Here is an 18,983-nt window from a genome sequence, read left to right on the forward strand (position 1 = left end):
TTTCCTCGCTGTGTGTGGGTTTGTACAGGGGGCTTGTCAAGGTTTCCTGGTTAGGGAAGCTTGTGTCGATGTTCTGGTGGATGGAACTGTATTTCTTCTCTCTGGAGTGTAATGAAATGTCCAGTAATGAGTTATGAGATGTCTATGGTTTTGGGGTGACTTTGGGCAGCCTGTATCTTGAAGCTCAGGGCTGTGTCCCTTTGTTGCTGGAGAATTTGCTTGTTATGTCTTGCCCTGGAACTTGTTGGCCCTTGTGTGGTGCTTGGTTTCAGTGTCGGTATGGAGGCATTTGATGAGCTCCTGTCAATTAATGTTCCTTGGAGTCAGGAGTTCCCTGGAGTCAGGGTTTGGACTTAAGCCTCCTACTTCCAGTTATCGGTCTTAATTTTACAGTAGTTTCAAAACTTCTCCTTCTATACAGCACCACTGATAAAACATCTACGTTAAAGATGAAAAGTTTCTCTACTGTGAGGGTCACTCAGAGAGGTTCACAGTGTTACATGGAGAAGAGAAGTGGGAGGAGGGAGTTAGAGGTGACCCAAATGAGATGAGGTGGAATCAATAGTGGAGAGAGTGGGCTAGCCAGTAGTCACTTCCTTATGTGCACTCCACAACTGGACCGCTCAGAGATGTTCACGGAGTTATACAGGGAAGAGAAGAAGGAGGCAGGAGACAGAGGTGGCCAGAAGGATAAAAGGGGGAAATGAAAAGGAGGGAGACAGATCCAGCCAGTAATCAGTTCCTTAAGTGTTCTCCACCGTCTGGAACACACAGAAATTCACAGAGTTGGGTAGAGTAGAGAGGGGTTAGGGAGGAGATACAGGTGACCTGGTGGAGAAAATGGAGAGTCCAAAGGGAGAGAGAGCAGTCAAGCCAGTAATCTCGTACACTAGTGAAAAATGGGTCCTGAAGATTGGGTTCTTAAAGGTACAAAATTGGTAACAAATACATAAAAACAAAAATTAGAAATCTAGAGTAGAGTTTGGAATTTCAAAAATGCGATGTTAATGAAAAGAAGAAGGAAAAGAAAGAGAGAAAAAACGAACAAAGAAAAACAAACAAGGTCGTGAAAGTAATAAAGAAACTACAGGTACAAAATTGATAACTAATACCAAAAAGCAAAAATTAAAAATCTAGAGTAGAGTTTGGAATTTCAAAAATACAACGTTAAAAAAAAAAAAAAAGAAGAAGAAGAAAAATAAAGAGAGAAAACAAACAAACCAACAAAAACAATGTCGCAAAAATTATAAAGAAAATACAGGTACAAAATTGATATCAAATACCAAAAAGCATAAATTAAAAATCTTGAGTAGAGTTTGGAATTGCAGATATATGATGTTATATAAAAGAAGAAGAGAAAGAAACAGAGGAAAAAAAAAGTCACAGAAATTATGAAAAAAACTATAGGTACAAAATTGATAGCATATATCAAAAGGCTAAAATTAAAAATCTAGAGTACAGTTTGGAATTTCAAAAATACAATGTTAAAGAAAAGAAGAAAAAGAAAAAAGAAAAAAAAAAAAAAAACCACGGTCAAAAAATTATAAAATATATATATGAAGTTTGCTGAAGAAAAAAAAAAAAAATAGGGTCTTTTTTTTTTTTTTTGCAAAGTAATAGTTATAAAAGTGAAAATTAAAGGACAATAGAGGACTTAAAAATTATTTTTTCTTTTTTAATTAAAAAAAAAAAAGAAAGAAAGATTGATCGTAAAAATAGTAAAAATATATCTAGGTCTTTCTCTGGTTTTGTTGTGAGTATTGTGGGTTCAGTTCATTTTTGGCAGTTCCTTAGTCTGACTTATATTTCTCAAGATCTATAGGCCCCTTCCTATGTAATCCGTAGTAACCACAGGGTTTTAATCTATGGCCTGTAGCTTCCAAGGCGTTTCCCTCTGTTACAGCTTCTTCTGTTTGCTGGTCTCTTCAGTGTCTGGTTCCCGCCCTGACACAAAGGGGATGGTTGAGGACACTATTTTTTTTTTTTTTTTTTAAATTTAGGCTCACTTGTTCAGCCGCGCTGTGGGGAGGGAGGGAGGGATGCTGCAAACAGATAACACTGGCGTGCTCTCGCAGTGCCTCAGCCACACTGGGTCTGCCCCCGCTCACGGCGTGTGTAGCCTCCGTGCCCACACTGCTCGGGCTCTAGGTTGTTCCGCCGGGAACAATCAGAGGCCGGCCCTGGGCTGAGCTCCCAGGTCCAAGCTGCTCAGGTTCAGGCACTCGGGTAGTCCTCAGAGGCGCAGACTCGGTTGGGCCTGCATTTTGTGCTCTTCCCAGATCCGAGCAGCTCAGGTGATGTGTTTGGCGGGCGCCAATGCTGCGACTTATCGCCTCCCCACCACTCGGTTATCTGGGTGTAAACCCGGCGCACCTTCTCAGGCAGATGTTGACCGTCCAGACCCCCAAGAAGTTTTAGTTAGCAAAGAAGCCTGCTTACAGTTTTATAGATAGTGTCTCTCTGGGGCTGCGATTGCCCCCTTCCGGCTCTGGCTGCCTGTCACCGGAGGGGGAAGGTCTGCAGCCGGCTATCTCTGCTCAGTCCTTTGTTCCGTGCGCGGGCCTGGCGGTGTCTTAGGTTAGGGCTGGCTTTTCGCGTGGTAGATATCCCACAGTCTGGTTTGCTAGCCCAAATTATTTCGCTCAGATAGCGCTCAGGACATTCGGGTGGATTCTTACTCTAAGGGACACAGCCTGCGCCGCGCTTCCCTGCCCAGCCCCCGCTTGCTAATGCCGTGTGCAGGCGTCTGCGCTGCTTCTCCGCTGGGGAAGTTACCGTAGGGCTCACAATCCGTGATTTTTAATTGTTTATTTTTTTTCCCCTACCTTTTATGTTGCCCTCTGTGCTTCCAAAGCTCGGCACAGATTCGGCAGTGAGAGGGTTTCCTGGTGTTTGGAAACTTCTCTCTTTTTAGAAAGACTCCCTTCCCGGGAAGGATCTCCGTCCCTCCCTCTTTTGTCTCTTTTTTTGTCTTTTATATTTTTTCCTACCTCCTTTCGAAGAGTTGGGCTGCTTTTCTGGGTGCCTGATGTCCTCTGCCGGCATTCAGAAGTTGTTTTGTGGAATTTACTCGACGTTTAAATGCTCTTTTGATGAATTTGTGGTGGAGAAAGTGTTCTCCCCGTCCTACTCCTCCGCCATCTTGGCTCCTCCCCTCTACTGTCTTGTTTTACACACGAGAAAAATAATCTGAGACAACGCATGGCAAAGAAAAATTCCTGAGAGTGTATATGCTATGCTAAGTCGCTTCAGTCGTTTCCGACTCTGTACAACCCCATAGACAGCAGCCCACCATGCTTCCCCATCCCTGGGATTCTCCAGGCAAGAACACTGGAGTGGGTTGCCATTTCCTTCTCCAGTGCATGAAAGTGAAAAGTGAAAGGGAAGTCGCTCAGTTGTGTCTGACTCTTAGCGACCCCATGGACTGCAGCCCACCAGGCTCCTCCGCCCATGGGATTTTCCAGGCAAGAGTACTGGAGTGGGGTGCCATCGCCTTCTCTGAGAGTATATATACAAGCAGTTAATAAAAATTTGGAACTTGTTAACATTTATAAGTAATGAAATAAACACACTGATAATTAAAGGAATGAAATTGAAAATTACAGTAGATAACCGTTTTCAATCAATCACATTTGTGAAGATTAAAAAAGAAAGACCAGATTATTGCTAATGATAGTGGCATAAATTTGACCCCCTCATTTGTTGCTGAGAAGGTTAATTGGTGCAACTTTTAAGTAAAACTATCCTACTTACAGAAAGAAATCTCAAGGAAATTACCAGAAAAGCTAGTAAAATTAATATACTGGATGTTAATTGCAGTATTATTTATAAAATCCCCAAATTAGAAACAACCTGCATGTCTGACAGTAGGGAAAATACTTCATGTATGTGCTGTGCTTAGTCGCTCAGTCATGTCCAACTCTTTGCTACCTTGTGGACTGTAACCCACCAGGCTCCTCTGTCCATGGGGATTCTCCAGGCAAGAAAACTGGAGTGGGTTGCCATGTGCTTCTCCAGGGGATCTTCCCAACCCAGGGATCGAACCCAGGTCTCCCATATTGCAGGTGGATTCTTGACCATCTGAGCCACTGAGGAAGCCACTTCATGTATAGAACCATTATATAATCATTAAAGATGATATTCAGAAACATTTACTAATGACACGGGGCAATGTTGTTAAAGCATTAAATGAAAAGGTAGGCTAAAAGTTGTATACAAGATATGATGGAATTTTGATAACAGAACCACCTGAGGCCCAAGACCTCACTAGAAATGACATTTCCACTTCCCTTGGCAAGGTGTGTCCCCACAAGCCAAGCTGTGGCCAGTGTGTGCAAGCAGAAGTGACGGACACCACTTCCAGAACATCTTCCCCAAAGAAAGCAGCTTGCTCTCCAAGTCTTCTTTCTCCCTTTCTGTAGGTTGATATATGATGCAGCAGTGGGTGAGCCGATTTTGACCGTAAGGATAAGGACAACACTCTAAGGAATGACAAAACAGTAAGATAGGAGCCTTGGTCCCTGAATGATCTTATGGAGTACAGCTTCTCCCTGCAACCAATCAGAAGGAACTTTACCAAAAGAAATAAAATTCTATCTCTCTCTCTTTTTTTTTAATCTAGGTTCTAGCAAATGATCGGAGAAGGCAATGGCACCCCACTCCAGTACTCTTGCCTGGAAAATCCCATGGGTGGAGGAGCCTGGTAGGCTGCAGAGAGTCAGACATGACTGAAGCAACTTAGCAGCAGCAGCAACTGAAACTGATGAAGAGAAGGAAGTGAAGCTGCCAAGGATAAAGACATGCCTCTCACTCTTCTGTTACTCTTTATTACCTATTGGCTTTCATACAACCACTTGCAGTTTAAGAAGCTTCCCCGTCTCTCCAGATTGGAACAATTTATTAATCTATAGGGATAAAGATCAGACAGAGCCAACTGGATAAATTAGCACACACTATCTCACACTGCATGCAAGGGACTAGGGCCATTGTGATTTGGTTTCTGTTTAAGCAGCTGAACTAATATCCTAACTAGCACAGACAGAAACTGTGTAAAATACATTAACATTTTCATTCCTCATAATTATTTCATATTTAAAAATGCTAGCAGTCCTAGTAATAACACTGAGTAGGAAGTACTGATAGACGTTTCATTAATAAAAGCAGAATGTTTAACATTGTCTGTCTGATTTTCTGGTAATCAGATATACATATGTTTCAGACAAGTAACAGATGAAGTTGCAAAAAGGTGAAAGCTATCATTAGGTCTGTAAGCTAAAACTTGGTCTCAAAGCATTAGAGTGTTAGTGGTGATTTTTGTTTTCCACCTCTGTCCCTTGCATCAGTATGGGATAGTGTGTGCTAATTTATCCAGTTGCCTTTATCTTATCTTTATCCCTATAGACTGATAAATTGTTCCAATTTGGGGAGAAGGGGAAGCTTCTTATACTGCCAGTGGTTGTATGAAAGCCAATAGGTAATGAAGAGTAACAGAAGAGTGAGAGTCATATCTTTTTCTTTCACTTCTTTCTCTTCATCAGCATCACTTGCTAGAACCTAGCCTTCAGCATTTGCTCCTGGGAGGCTGTTAGAGACTGCTCTGCAATGTCTTATTCTAACAAAGGAAAAACTGTGGTAGAGAGGGAACAGGAGGTGAGATTGGGGGGTGAGGACATAGGGTTTATATCCATTTATATTGGAGACTGAATTATGAGGGGGAGAAAGCAATGGCACCCCACTCCAGTACTCTTGCCTGGAAAATTCCATGGACAGAGGAGCCTGGTAGGCTGCAGTCCCTGGGGTTGCAAAGAGTCGGACATGACTGAGCGACTTCCCTTTCACTTTTCACTTTCATGCATTGGAAAAGGAAATGGCAATCCACTCCAGTGTTCTTGCCTGGAGAATCCCAGGGACAGGGGAGCCTGGTGAGCTGACGTCTATGGGGTCGCACAGAGTCGGACACGACTGAAGCGACTTAGCAGCAGCAGCAGAAGGTACCTAATAGAAGGTCAAGTCCAAATCCCAGCTTGGCAGAGACAATACTGGGTTAGTGTCAGGTAGGCTTTGCCATCTAGAGGAAGGGAATGAGGTTCTTAAACTATAGGGAGAGGATGGGGCAATGAGGAAAAATAGTGTCCTCCAAGAATATCTTTTCAAGTATAAGGTAGAGAAAGAGCAAGGACAAAAGCGCAACCTTTGGAGAAATCAGCTGGGTGGACAGAGACTGAAAAGCAAGCCCCAATCCCCGACTCAAGCAGGGAGCACGACTGTGCCAGGTGGCACCAGTGCCCTGTGGGTGGAGAGACAAGTCCAGGCATTCAAAGGGCCTAGGTGGAGGACATAAGAAAAGGTAAGAAACTCTCACATTTATTGAGCATCTAATGTTCACATCTAATGTTCCTTATAGTTGGATTCTTACAGCTGTCCTGGGAGCACTCTTCACAGAAAGGCTTAGTGATTTGATCAAGATTATGAATTTATTAAGTAGAGGATTTAGGCTTGACTGAATCTAAACCCTATTCTTTCTTTTATGCCATTTTGGGGATTCTTCAGGGATTGCTGCCCAATTGCCCTTCCAGAAGTTGAGTGCTGGAAAAAATCAAAGGTATTTCTCAACCTTGATGACTTGCAGGGTGAGAAATATTGGTCGATGCCCTGTATGCTTCTTGTTAGTTCACAGAGAGGGAGGAGGAAGCCTATCAATAGATGGGGAGCTGCCTATTTAAGAACTGTATATACTTACATGGGAGGGTACCCAGGATATATTGAGTTAATAAGAACAACAAAAAAGGTATACAAAAGGTATACCTTTTCTCTGGGACAAGGTTAGGGAGGCTGCATATCATTTAGGGGTTATTCTGGAGCAGAAGGTAGAATGGGGAAGGGGTGGATGTGGTAAACTTCATCCCTCACACATTTCTTTATGGCTTGAGTTTGGGGAGGATACATGAAGAATAGTCAGTGACAGACCATTATCTTTCTGGGCCAGAGGCAGGGAATGGTGAGCTGAGCTCATGTGTAATCCCAGACTGGTGTCTACACAGAAAAACAGACATATACCGAAATCTGCTCCACTTAGGAGAGCCACTAAATTCTGCTCCAGGCAGAACTGCAGCTGGTAGAATAAGAATCTGCTTTCTTCTATGCCCCAGTATGTTCCAGCCAGTGTTTCTAGTAGCATTATTGTCTATTCTTCAACAATTCCCTTGACTCTATACTTCAGAACGACCTCTTGTTTTTCCCCTGAAGCAATTTGTTTTCACCCTTTCTTTCTCTCAGTTTACATTTTAATGCTTAGTGGGTTCATGACACTGTATGATTCTTTATAATAGGTGCTGAAATACATGTGAAACTTTCATGAAATTTTTCATAGATGAATAAAAGTCAGTGCACCGGAGGAGATGTCTTTGGCATGTAATATGTGAATGAAATTAAATTCAGAAAATAATGGCAAAGAGGTTAATTTTCTTTCAGTTGTATACATAATTGATTTCATTTATCTTCTTTAAAAAAGTAAGGGTTAAAAGGAAGATATGGAAAACAATGAAGTTTGTGGTAACTTGCTGCAGCAGAATTGGGAAAGAACCTATTATACCCTGGCTACTTCAGGGTAAATTGTCTTCTTGGTCTGACCCAAAGCCCTCAGGGCCCTCTAACTTGACAGTTTCCTCTGGACACTAAAAATGAGGTTCTGAATGTGACCAGGAAGTGGACTGCCCTGTTCAAACTGCCCTGCGACAGTTTGATCTATTTGCTTCTCCTTCAATTCCATCTGCTTTTTCCCTCTTATTTTCAACAAAGAACTCCTACTCAGTACCATCTCAAGAGTTAGAAGCAGAATGTCTGGGGCTACACATAAGATGATAAAGCAACTACTTGAGTCAAGATTGTTTTTTTTAGGGCAGTTTAGAGCTGGATGCTTGAGGCCATGTAAGTTCAATGGGAACTGCTTAGTCAGAGCTTATGATTGATTATTTACAGCCATTAGAAGTTAGATTGCCGTTCTGTGCTTACAGCAAAGTAGAGCTATATTAGGTTTAGTCTAATAGATATCTTGTGTAAATGACACTAGGGACTCAGACTCAGACTCCATTCTCTAAATGTAATATAAGTCATCAGCAGATGAATTAGATGAATAAATATTCATGAGATAAGCTACCTATCCTAGTCCATTGAAAGTGAAAGTGAAGGAGCTCAGTCATGTCTCATTCTTTGTGACCATGGACTGTAGCCTACCAGGCTCCTCCATCCATGGAATTTTCCAGGCAAGAGTACTGGAGTGGGTTGCCATTTCCTTCTCCAGGGGATCTTCCTGACCCAGGGAATGAACCCAGGTCTCCCGTGTTGTAGGCAGACGCTTTACCTTCTGAGCCACCAGGGAAGCATTATGACTAATGTCCTAGTCCAGTAGTCATACACAAACTTTAAAAGACATAAAAGTCACCTGGGGACTTTGTTTAAAAATATAAATTTCCAGCTCTGCTCCCAGTAATTCTGGCTGAGTAGGCCTGGGATGTATTTTTGACATGTGCCCCAAGTGATTCTTATGCAAGTAGTCAGGGAGCACACAATAAAAAAGTGTGGTGTTGAACAGAAGAAACTGCTTGGGACAGAGACAGACAGAATTTTGACTTAAAGGGCTATCTGTAATTTTCAAACATTTTTTTCCTGCTTTGATCCTCTTTGAAAGTGTTAGTTGCTCAGTCGTGTCCAACCGACTCTTTGCAACCCCAGGGACTGTAGCCTGCCAAGCTCCTCTGTCCATGGGGTTCTCTAGGCAAGAATATTGGAGTGGGTAGCCATTCCATTCTCCAGGTGGTCTCCTTGACCCAGGGGTTGAGCTTGGGTCTCCTGCAAAGCAGGCGACCATTCACCATCTGAGCTCCAAGAGAAACCCCTTGATTCTCTTTACATTTATATATTTTTTCACCATTACCTCACCAGATAGGAATTTGAAGACTCTGGTGGGGGTGGTGGGAGAGGGCATGCACCAGTGAGGGGGCTGGTCACACATCGTAGTCTCCAGGTGGGCATGTGTAATCCCCTCCAAGGTGCTGATAATGTTTGCTACTCCCTTGTCCACTCACCATTAGGTGATTCTTAGCTTGGAGAGTAGCCAGTGTCTCTTAGGGAATTTCTGGGTATGAGGAGCCTTTTGTTAACACTCAAGACACTAGAGGACTTGCACTGTGGGTGAGTAGCAGACAAGACCTTGGCTTTGGGAAGGTTCCTTTCCTTCGATGGTGGGGAGAGATACTCTGTCCTACTCTGTCCCTTCTCCACAAGGGCTCCCCCACCAAAGTCTAGTCTTCCTTTGATCTGGGCTGGGGTGGAAGGTGAGGTCCCTGCCTCCAGTTATGCAATGCAGGTGCATTTCCAAAGGGTGGGTGTAGCTGGAGTCCAGTCCAGATCCCACTCACCAAACCAGATGTTAGAGCAAGGGCAAGGGCTTGAAACTGAGTGGGACCTTTGAGTTATTCTGCAGAAACGAAGACCCCCATCAAGATGGAGGATGATGACTACATGCTGACCACAAGCATTTAGACTCCAGACTGGCTGGAACCAGAGGCTGATGATTAGGATTCCTGAAACATCACCCTGTAACATCACCCCCAGCCAATCAGAAGAAAGTTATATACCCTGTAGCCTTCACTCCCATGGTTACCTGTAAAAACCTTTCTCTCAAAGCCAGGAGTGTTTTTGTCTTTTGAGCCTTAGCTGCCTGTACTCCCTGCTGGGCCCTGCGGTAGATACTGTATTTTCCTTCCTTACAATCTAGTGTCAGTAGATTGGCTTGTTGCAGGGGGGCAAGTGGACCCAAGTTTGGTTTGGTAAGAGGCTAGCCAGAGAAATGGGCACCTTTAAAAGATCTTGCTAATTATGACCCTCCAGATGGCACACCCAAGGGTCTCTGAGTCTTAATGGCCTCTTTGACTTTAGTAAAAATAGGTCTTGGGGTGATAGAAAGAGGGAAAACAGAATAAAATTTAGGAAGGACTGCGTTTACTGTTGCATCTTCCAAGAGTTGGAAACCCTTGTTGTCCTGATAGTAATGGAGCCTTGTGAAGATCCCACCCACATGTCCTCCTTTAGGCCTTGTTCACCTGCCCCTCGGAAAAACAAACTCCTGAGTGAGTGACACACAAGCCCCTGGTGTCCCGTCAATCCTCTTCTTTGCCAGTTTCAGCCTTATCGGCTAGAGTTGCTTAATGCCGGAGCCCAAGGTAGTGCAGTATCTCTTAATTAACTAGTTGCAGACAGCTAATTAGTTTACTGCAGTATCTCATCAGTATACAAAGTATATTGACTCAAAGTTGGACGTGCTTCTGAGGCCTTACAAAACATCTCTGAGGAGAGACGCCTTCTTAAATACCATGCATCTCAGGGCTCGAAAGAAGGTGGATAAGGGAGAGGTCGGAAAGAAGCAGGCTTGCAGGAGGCACGTTTCACTGTTCACGTCAACCCCTTCGTCTTTATAGTTCCCATGTCAAAATGATCTCTCAAAAGTCCTTAGAAGTATTTGCCTTTTCACAACCTGCTTGAATACATAGGTTGAAATCCTGCACCCCACCCTTGCTGAGTGGGCTCATGTTCCGAATTCTATGACTAGAGTGAGATTTAGAGAGCTTCCCGCTGCTGCCCATCTTAGAGGCCCCTGGAGCTGCAGGAGACCTTTTTGATTCATGACTTCAGAACTTGGCTTTTGAGCACCTGCTGACCAGCCTGCTTGGTCCAGATCTGGCCTTTCCTCCAAACTTGCTGGCTGAAGTGTTTGTAACTTCCTGTAGAAGGCCAGACACGCTCTCCTTGTTCTAGAGGAGGGTATTACAGATCATTAGCTACCTAATCACTAAAGTTCTTAATTGAGGAATTCTCCCAGGTACACGTGCTTTCCTTGTACGGCCAGGCATGTGCCAGGCACGTTGCAGAGAATCCACTCGGTCTCCGCACTCTGTGGAGCTAGGGATCTCTCTCCATTTCCAGTTGAGAGACTTGAGGTATAGAGAATGGGATAACTTGTATAAAGTCACAGATCTTATTAAAAAACTGGACAAGCACCTGAAAAGGTAGGGGAGGAAAAGGGCTTCACAGGGAAATGGGGCTGCAATGAAGCACTTCATTGTGAGAAGAAACCCTCATTTGGGAAGCGTGTGTTTTTCTGGCTCCTCTGCTGGGTCAGCAGACCAGTGCTGCAGTAACAGTGGCTGGATTTAAACATGAATACTTGAGTGGGTTGCCATTTCCTCCTCCAGGGGATCTTCCCAACTCAGGGATCAAACTCGCATCTCCTGAGCTGCAGGCAGATTCTTGACCCCTGAGCCACCAGGGAATCGGATTATACTCTGATGCCAAATAAAAAGGTTTTTTTTTTAAAAAAAGAAAGAAAAGTCATACACGACGCTTTTAATCTTCCCTTGTACCATCCCTGATTTCCTCCAACAAAATTTACATTAAAAGCAAATCAAAGAATCAAAAAAATAAAAAATAAAATAAACATGAGTTTATTCTGTTGGTCTGCCTTTACTCTTCGATTCTTTACAACTTGAAGCTGATCTTGGCCAAAATAGAGATTTCAGGCATGACGTTATTTCCACTTTTTCTTCTCTTCTGTCAGTTTAAAAAATACTATAGCATCTGCTCTTTTTCCTTCTAGAAGGACATACTTTGTAAACGAGTGCGGGGCAAGAAAAAACCATTAGCAGATCAACCGAAGTCAGCACGTCTGCACCACTGGTTCACAACCTTGGCAGCATGTAAGAATCACAGGGGAAGGCTTCAAACATCCCTGCATCACAGCCACACATCCAACGTGCTAAATCAGTGTCTCCAGAGAAGGGCGCCAGGCACCAAAATCAGCATCTCTCTGTGTGGAAAAGGCATCAGTGTTGTTTTTAAAGCTTCCTGGTATTTTGGTGTGTGGTCAATTAGGAACCTCTGCTCGAGCAGTGCCCCTCCAGCTTCTAATGCACACAGAAAGCACCTGGGGGCCTTATTTAGAAGCAGATTCTAACCCAGTAGGCATGTGTGGGTGCTGAGAGTCTCATTTCTAGCAAGTTCCAGGTGAGGCTGATGCTGCTGTTCACCACATTTGGGAGCAAGGCGCTAGATCAGCAGTTCTCAAAGTGTGGTCTTCAGAGGATCTGCAGTATCCACATCACCAGGGGACTTGTTAGAAATGCAAATTCTTGGACCCCAACCCAGGCCTAGTGAATCAGTAGCTCACTGGGTGGAGCCCAGAAATCTGGCTTAACATGCCCTGCAGGTGATTCTGATGTACCTAAGGTTTGCCGAACCACTGCTCCATAATAGTTCCTGTTTGCTTCAGCCTTAGGCTTTTGAGAAGCAAGAAAGCGAGCTTCCCCCAGCTTATCCAAGGCAATACTGCTGCTAAGTCGCTTCAGTCGTGTCCGACTCTGCGACCCCATAGATGGCAGCCCACCAGGCGCCCCCATCCCTGGGATTCTCTAGGCAAGAATACTGGAGTGGGTTGCCATTTCCTTCTCCAATGCATGAAAAGTGAAAGTGAAGTCGCTCAGTCATGTCCGACTCTTAGCGACCCCATGGACTGCAGCCTACCAGCCTCCTCCGTCCATGGGATTTTCCAGGCAAGAGTACTGGAGTGGGGGTGCCATTGCCTTCTCCATATCCAAGGCAATAGAGGAGGCTTATTAGAAGAATATTTGTGGGAATAAGAAAACAGGCTTCATGTGAACTCAGGAAGAGTTGCACAACAGGACACTTGTGACCAATTTTGGGGGCACAGCAAGGCATCCAGGAACAGGGATGTGATCTAGGAGCATGGAGGGTGATTCAGAATCAGGAATGGCCAACCAGGCTGACTCATGGTTTGTCCAGCTCTAGGAGTTCGTGGTTTCTTCTACTCCTCTCATAAGTCATGCCTTACTCCTCTCATAATTCAACAGTTCTCTCTCTGCAGCAGTGTGACTTTGCTGAAGTCCTGGCATAATACTGCTTGAATTAGAATTCTGGCTTATTGTTTGTACGATCTTGAGCATTTTACAATAACCTCTCTGGGCCTCAGTTTTCTTGTCTGAAATATGAGAATACTAATTGTATCTATTTTATTACAGGATGAAACTAAATAATGGGTGTAACAAGGCTATGTTTTTTCCAGTAGTCACGTACAGATGTGAGAGTTGGAGTATAAAAAAGGCTGAGTGCGGAAGAACTGATGCTCTTGAACTGGGGTGCTGGAGAAGACTCTTCAGAGTGCCTTGGACAGCAAGGAGATCAAACCAGTCAATCCTAAAGGGAACCAACCCTGAATATTCATTGGAAGGACTGATGCTAAAGCTGAAGCTCCAATACTTTGGCCACCTGATGTGAAGAACCGACTCATTGGAAAAGACCCTGATGCTGGGAAAGATTGAAGGCAGGAAGAGAAAGGGATGACAGAGTATGAGATGGTTGGATGGCATCACCAATTCCATGGACATGAGTTTGAGCAAACTCTGGGAGGTGGTGAAGGACAGGGAAGCCTGGTGAGCTGTGGCCCATGGGGTCACAAAGAGTCAGACACAACTGAGCAACAACAATTAAAGGATTTCCTGGGACCCAGTGATTGCTCAAAAAATATCAATAAAACTGTCTGTGTCTTTATTGCCTGTGTCTTTATGAGTGAGTGAGTGAGTGAAGTCTCTCAGTCGTGTCCAACTCTTTGTTACTCCATGGACTGTAGCCTACCAGGCTCCTCGGTCCATGGAATTCTCCAGGCAAGAATACTGGAGTGGGTTGCCATTTCCTTCTCCAGGGGATCTTCCTGACCCAGGGATCAAAGCCGGGTCTCCTGCATTGTAGGCAGACGCTTTACCGTCTGAGCTCCCAGGGAAACTTCCAGTTAAATCTATTGCAACTGACTCAGCATCAACCTTGAGTTCAAATGTTTGAGAAAGAGACACAGTTTGCTCTTGTGAGTCACTATGGTGGTTAGGGGGCCAAACTTGCCCTCAAAGCATCTGTGGACATGTTGTGTATTTGCTGTTTGGGGTTAGATGCTCTCCTCTAGCCCATAATCCTTCACTTATTTGAGAAGATCCATTCATGCTATAACTAAAAAGAAGAAAGCATGTGAGACATAGCATCACTATCAGGTCACTCTAGGGCTAGTCCAAGGCAGCCTGCCCTTCCCGGTGCTGTATTTTCTTAGCCTGGCCCAACCAGTCTAGGGAGAAGGTAATGGCACCCAACTCCAGTACTGTTGCCTGGAAAATCCCATGGATGGAGGAGCCTGGTAGGCTGCAGTCCATGGGGTCACTAAGAGTCAGATAAGACTGAGTAACTTCACTTTCACTTTCCACTTTCATGCATTGGAGAAGGAAATGGTAACCCACTCCAGTGTTCTTGCCTGGAGAATCCCATGGATGGAGAAACCTGGTAGGCTGCAGTCCATGAGGTGGCACAGAGTCGGACACGACTGAAGCGACTTGGCAGCAACCAGTCTAACCATCCACCTATGACATTCCATGTCTGACTCCACTATTTGGAAACCTATTTTTACTTGAACCAAAAGATTTTAACTTAGCAGACAGATTACAGAAGTGGAGACCCTGCCACACTATTACCATCACTTTTGTCCCCTCTGTTTGGAATCACAGGGTCGCCAAAACAGGGAATTTAAATGAAAGTAGGATGTGATGCCCACGGGTGGAAGCAAAGGGGATGCTAACCTAAGAGTTAATACACATATTAAAAGAAAATCATCTCCTTCCCACCTTCCCTGGGACTTTGAAAAGAAATGCCTTTGATGTTGTTTTGGCTTGGAGAATATAGGAGGTGATATTGGTCACCTAGAGACTTTCAGCTGGTTTCCCGCAACAAAGTCGTTGGGTTAATATATTCAGATGTATGGACTTCAATAGTTCACAAACGAGCAGTTTTGTGATGAATTCTCTGCAGTCTTTATTTGACTACGTGGTAACTTCTACCTCTTTCCCTGTTTACTGCTTTCCATGCCAAAGTGTGAGATGCTTCCCTTTATAGTTGTAAATTTGCATAATAACATTCCATTCTTGATCATCTGCTGTCTTTTCTTAATCCTTATTTAAAAGCACAGAGAAAATTGTATAATAATTATAATGAAAAGTCTTATAATGATCTGAGATCACCCCATGGCTCTGCTTCCTCTCCCCTGCACCCTGAAGTCATTAGTTTCTTATCAGAAAATTTAAGACCTGGAAAAGCTGTCTGGTTCAATATCTGACTCAAGTAATCTTGAGTTTACATAGATCCCTTTGAAATGAAATAAATTCTTGCTGGTCTAAAGCATTAACATCATATCATTCTTTATAATAAAATGCATTAAATATATAAAATATAAAGCTATATGTGTATATAAATCATGAAAACAAAAAGATTATGTTAAATATTAACAAAACTACAATCAAATATTTCAAATAGTGACATTAAAAAGGAGGTATTGGTTGAATTTACATTACCAGTGCTGGATATATTCTTCAAGAGATGTATTGGCATAATTATGTGGGTTTTTCAGACTATATTCCATTATTACAATATATCAAAATGATTCTCTGTGCTATACAGTAAATCCTTGTTGCTTATCTATTTTATGTATAGTAGCTTGTGGGTGTTAACCTCATACTCCTAATTTGTCCCTCTCTCCTTTGGTATAGTATAAGTGTTTTCTCTGTCAGCATCTGTTTCTGTTTAGTATATAGATTCATTTGAATTATTTTTAGATTCCCTATATAAGTGATATCATATAGTATTTGTATTTCTCTGTTTGACTCACTTCACTAAGAATAATACTCTCTAGGTCTACCCATGTTGTTGCAAATGGCAACATTTCATTCTTTTTATGGCTGTGTAATATCCCTTTATATATATATATATATATATATACACATATATACCACATCTTCTTAAACCAATCTGTATGTATATGTTGATGGGCACTTGGTTCTTTCCATGTCTTGGCTATTGTAAATGGAGTATCTATGAACACTGGGGTGCATATATCTTTATGAATTAGAGTTTTCATTTTTTTCTGGATATATATATATATATATATATAGGAGTGGGATTACTGGATCATATGGTAGTTCTACTTTTAATTGTTTAAGAAACCTTCATACTATTTTTATAGTGATTGCATCTATTTACATTCTCACCAGTAGTGTAGGAGGATTCCATTTTTTCCAAACCCAAACCCTCTCCAGCATTTATTTTTATAGACATTTAATAGATGATAGCTATTGTGACTGAGGTGAGTTGATACCTCATCATGGTTTTAATCTGCATTTCTTTAACAATTAGTGATATCGAGCATTTTTTCATGTTCCTGTTAGCCATTTGTATGACTTCTTTGGAAAAATGTCTATTTAGGTTTTCTCATTTTTTGAATGAGTTGTTTATTTTTGCAGTATTGAGTTTATCAGCTATTTGTTCATTTTGGATACTAAACCCTTTGTCAGTTGCATCATTTGGAAATATTTTCTCTCATTTCATAGGTTGCCTTTCCATTTTGTTTATGGTTTCCTTTGCTGTGCAAAAGCTTTTTGCTTTAATTAAATCTCATTTTTAAGTTTTTGCTTTTATTTCTTTGCCTTGGGAGACTGATCTTAGAAAATATTGCTATGATTTATGTTAGAGCATGTTTGTGTTCTCTTCTAGGAGTTTTATTGTATCCTGTTTTACATTTAAGTCTCTAAATTATATTGTGCTTACTTTTGTAGTGTAATGGAGTGTTCCAACCTCACTGATTTTCATGCAGCTGTCCAGCTTTCTCAACTCCAGTTGTTGAAGAGACTATATTTTCTCCATTGTATATTCATGCCTCCCTTGTTGAAAATTAACTGACCATAGGTGTGTGGGTTTATTTCTGGGCTCTCTGTTCTGTTCCATTAATTTATGTCTGTTTTTGTGCCAATACCATACTATTTTTATTGCTGTATCTTTGTGGTATAGTTTGAAGTCTGAAAGGGTTATAATTCCAGTTTTGTTCTTTTTGCTCAGAAATGCTTTGGCTATTCTGGGCCTTTTGTGGTTCCATATAAATTTTAGAATTGTTAGTTCTAGTTCTGTGAAAAATGTCATGGGTCTTTTGATAGGGATTCCATTTAATTTGTAAGTTGCTTTGGGTGATATGGCCATTTTAACAATATTAATTTTTCCATTCCAAGAGCATGAGCTATCTTTCCATTTCTCTAAATCACCTTGTGTTTCCTTTGTCAATGTTTTATAATTTTCAGCATATAGTCCTTTTACCTCCTTGGTTAAGTTTATTCATGCATATTTTTAGCATGATTTTAAGTAAGATTTTTTCCCTTTACTTTCTCTTTCTGATATTTCATTATCAATATATAGAAATCAACAAATTTCTGTATATTAATCCTGCTGACTTGCTGAAGTAGTTCTAATGGTTTTATGTGGGCAATTTAGGGTTCTCTAAATAGAATATCATGTTATCTGCAAACAGGGACAGTTTTTACCTCTTTCTCCTCCAGGTTGGATAATTTTTATTTCTTTTTCTTATCTGGCTGCTGTGGCTAGGATTTTCAATACTAAGTCAAATAAAAGTGGTGAGAGTGGGAATCTGTCTTTTTGCTAAATTTAGTAGGAAGGCTCTCAGCTTTTCACCATTGAGTATTATGTTAGCTGTGGATTTGTCATAAAGAGCTTTAGCTATGTTGAGATATGTTCCCTCTATACTCCCTTTGGTGACAAGTTTTTTTGTTTTTTTTTTTTTTTTATCATGAATAGCTGTTGAATTTTGTCAAATGCTTTTTCTGTGCCCATTGAGAAATAAAACTTTTGATGAGAGCATTTAGTCCATTGACATTTAAAGTGACTATTGATAGGCACATACTTATTGCCATTTTGGGCTTCCCTGGTAGCTCAGCTGGTAAAGAATCTGCCTGCAATGCAGGAGACCTGGGTTCGATCCCTGGGTTGGGAAGATTCCATGGAGAAGGACATGGAAACCTACTCCAGTATTCTTGCCTGGAGAATTCCCATGGACAGAGGAGCCTGGCGGGCTACTGTCCATGGGGTTACAAAGAGTCAAACAAGACTGAGTACTAAGAAGAGGATAGCACATTGACATTTTAATTCCTGTTTTTCAGTTGTTTTTGTAGTTCTTCTTTGTTCATTTCTTCTTTTTGTTTTTCCGTTTTGTCTTTTGATGGTTTTCTTTTGTATTATGCTTTATTTCCTTTCTTCTTGGTTTTTGAGACTCTATTGTATATTGTTCATCTGTGGTTAGCATGGGGTTCAAGTATGTTGACCCATAACTATATATTTATTTTATTTATTTGGCTGAGCTGGGTCTTACTTGTGGCACACAGGATCTTTCTTTAATTCAGGCATGTGGGATCTTTAGTTGGACACGTGAGATCTAGTTCCCTAACTAGTGATCAAAACTGGGCCCCTGCTTTGGGAGCATGAAGTCTTAGCTACTGGTCCAGTACCTAAAAAGTCCCTAGATGTATTTTTTGATGTGTTTGTGGAAGAAGGTGAGCTCCATGTCTTCCTACTCCACCATTTTCATCCTCCTCCACTGACATATTTATGTTTTACTCATGACAGTTTTTCCTTTATTTTAATGATTTCCAATCATTATTTAAATTGCAGTCATTTTCATTATCATTCTTTTGCTATTCTAACAATAAAATAACTTGTTAAAGTATTAATGGGTTGGTTAAGTAAGAGTGCCCACTTCCCACACTGAAAACTAGAAAGTATCCTTTAACAGATGAGTGCCTGCTGCTGCTGCTAAGTCACTTCAGTCGTGTCCGACTCTGTGCAACCCCATAGACGGCAGCCCACCAGGCTCCCCCGTCCCTGGGATTCTCCAGGCAAGAACTGCTTATTTATTGACAACATAAATGTGGCACTGAGCTGAAACATCACTTAGTGCTTGGATGTTTAACTTTTCAGCAGTCATGTGCCATAAAATGACTCAGTTCTCCCATGGCTTGTCTCTGTTCAAATTGCTACAAAACTCTCGC

The 18,983-nt window shown here is 42.0% G+C and overlaps 1 long non-coding RNA gene across 1 annotated transcript; it reads left to right on the plus strand.

The window, feature by feature from the left end:
- The first annotated feature begins 12,268 nt into the window (after positions 1–12,268).
- On the plus strand, positions 12,269–13,655 carry LOC129634033 (uncharacterized). Its single transcript, XR_008705382.1, has 2 exons — positions 12,269–12,608; positions 13,089–13,655. It is a non-coding gene; the product is annotated as an uncharacterized LOC129634033 (long non-coding RNA).
- Positions 13,656–18,983: the final 5,328 nt, after the last annotated feature.

Source organism: Bubalus kerabau, chromosome 19, assembly GCF_029407905.1.
Source record: "Bubalus kerabau isolate K-KA32 ecotype Philippines breed swamp buffalo chromosome 19, PCC_UOA_SB_1v2, whole genome shotgun sequence".
Lineage (NCBI taxonomy): Eukaryota > Metazoa > Chordata > Mammalia > Artiodactyla > Bovidae > Bubalus > Bubalus kerabau.